Source organism: Berghia stephanieae, chromosome 12 (assembly GCF_034508935.2).
Source record: "Berghia stephanieae isolate SIO BIC M18660-M18661 chromosome 12, UCSD_Bste_1.3, whole genome shotgun sequence".
Lineage (NCBI taxonomy): Eukaryota > Metazoa > Mollusca > Gastropoda > Nudibranchia > Aeolidiidae > Berghia > Berghia stephanieae.
Genome location: NC_088371.1, coordinates 14041165 through 14043664, shown reverse-complemented (window position 1 = coordinate 14043664; position 2500 = coordinate 14041165).

Here is a 2500-nt window from a genome sequence, read left to right as displayed (position 1 = left end):
TGCATTTTATTACAATTTTTCTTTTAAAAAACCCATTTACTTCATTAATAGACAAATATACAATATGTACACAAACATTTTTCAAATTTTACTCATTAAACTCACAAGACAATGTAACATCTTAATGAATGTGTGGTTTTTTTCACCTTTTACCGGCTATAAAGCAGAAAGAAATAATGCCTAAAAACAATTGGCCTTGTAATATTATTATATTCTTTTAGACAGAACATTTTATTTGTTTAAAATTTTATTTTGATATCTTGTTTGGCATTTTGTGCAAAAATAACCTGGTAATCCTGCTTCATTCATTGTAGATTCGAGATGTTTCGGTCCCTTCATTCTTTTAGTATGCAAAGCAAAGGCGAAATAACTGGCCGATTCAAGTAGATTAATTGTCAGTGGCGAAAAGGAGTGGCGAATTATTCCTTCTACTTCTATCTATGTCAATCTAGATCTATGTAAATTGTTGTGCTAAGGAATCAAAGAGTTGTACGTGCCGAGAGTTGATCAGAAGAAGAGAAAGGGAGGAATAATAAGTTTTAAAATTTTTTTTATTTTTCTTTATTTGGTCTTGGAATAAAATTATTTTATTTCTAAATCGACGGGGGGGTAAAATTTTGGGAATTGCACTATCAAAAATTTATTTTTTGAAATTTTTAAAAAATTTATGGACAGTTAAGATTATCTCGATCGATAAAATTATTCATAAAAATTTTTTCAAAAATATTTTTTTTCTGAGGAATTGGTTTTCATAGTGTTGTGAAGATTTTTTTAAAAGGGCATTTGGGTTGACTTGTCTTCTTTGATAGTGCCAAAATTTGTGCCAGGCAGGTTTGGAGAATTCTGACGTCGAACGGGCGGGACGTGTTTTCACTTTAAAAGGTAAGTTCAGGAAATTTTTAAATTTTGGACCCCCTTTTTTAAATTTCGGTTTATTTTGAGGTGAAATTGATGCAAGAAAATTGAATTTGAAAGTAAAAAATATAAAATTTTGGGAAATTAAAAAGTTTATTCTTTGGTATAGGGGCAGAAGGGGGGTGGGAGGGGGGGAGGGGGGGTCCCCGATGGCTCAATTGGTAGAACACTCGCCCCATACCAAAGGGGCCCAAAGATCGTCCCGGGTGCATGCGAGATTTTTTTTGAAAATCCCCCCCCCCCCTTTTTCACCCAGAAGGGGAAAGAGTAGCTGGGTCTTTTAGATCTGGCGAAGATATACTTTGCGATAGGGGTGGCGTATATCCAAAAAGAAAATTTTTTGCTATGCTATTACCGGTTCAGCTACGGAACCGGGAAATTTAAAACAATTTACATATTATACAAAATTTGTTTCCCCTTTCCCCCTCCTCCTCCCCCCCCCTCCTCCCTCTTCTTCTTCTTTCTTTTCTTTTTTCTTCTTCTTTTTCTTTTCTTTTTCTTCTTCTTCTTTTCTTCCTTCTTCTTCTTCTTTTCTTCTTCTCTTTTTCTTCCATTTCAAAAACATATAAAAACACGAAGCTTAAATCAGGTACACCCCACTGGTTTATAATATATATATATAATTATATATATATATATATATATATAAAATATTTTATATACACATAAAAAACACCACACATTTTATTTATACACCGTATAATAACCCCCTATCAAAGTATAATTCACACAACTAGCTATACAATAATATTAATTAGTTTTTAAAGAGCTTTTCCAATCAACCAATTTAAAAAAATAACCTACATACAATTGCCATTCCCCGGTTTTATTGTGTACCCAAATTTTATTTACCCTTACTACTATATTCAGAACCCTTGTGTGGTTTTGTTTTTTGACACTCCACTTCGGGTCTGAATGTCTCTGGTTCGAGTCCAGGGTGGCAGCCAATAAATTTTGAAACCATCGTTTCAAAATGGTATTTAATGGCGTTTTTTAAAAATTTAGGAAAGGGGCATCAGTTTAACCCCTTTCTTAGTTGTATTTTGAACTTGTGTTTTTTTTGTGTGTCTAGGTGCTCTACCCAAAAGAGCTGTCACGGGGCAATCCCCTATCCCTGATCGAAGGGTTTTTTTTGGTTTTCGAGTGTTGGAACAAAGTCAAGCGATATCAAGCGTTTTTCAATTGTTGGATAAGTGGCAATGATTGCAAAACTTTGGCACCGCATCGCGTTGTTGAGAACCCTTGTTTAGTGTCTCCATGCCATTACCCCCTTTGTTTACATTTTAAAGAGTACCGGTTATTAGTAGTGGCGGATACTATAATATTATTAAAATAACTTACGGAGCCCGTGAATGAAAAGGGGAGACAGTTTCCCCGCTACCCAGGGCAGCAGCTTTTAATGGTTGGGGCGATCGTCTAATTCGCGATTTATGTTCCGCCAAATATCTTTAGTCGCAAAAACCCAAACCCCCCAGCTGCAATACTCGGGATAGACTTCAAAGGATCCCCCCCCCCCCCCCCCGGATAAATTTAAGGGAATATTATCAATATGTGCAATAACACATACCCGCAAGCTCGTAGCGTT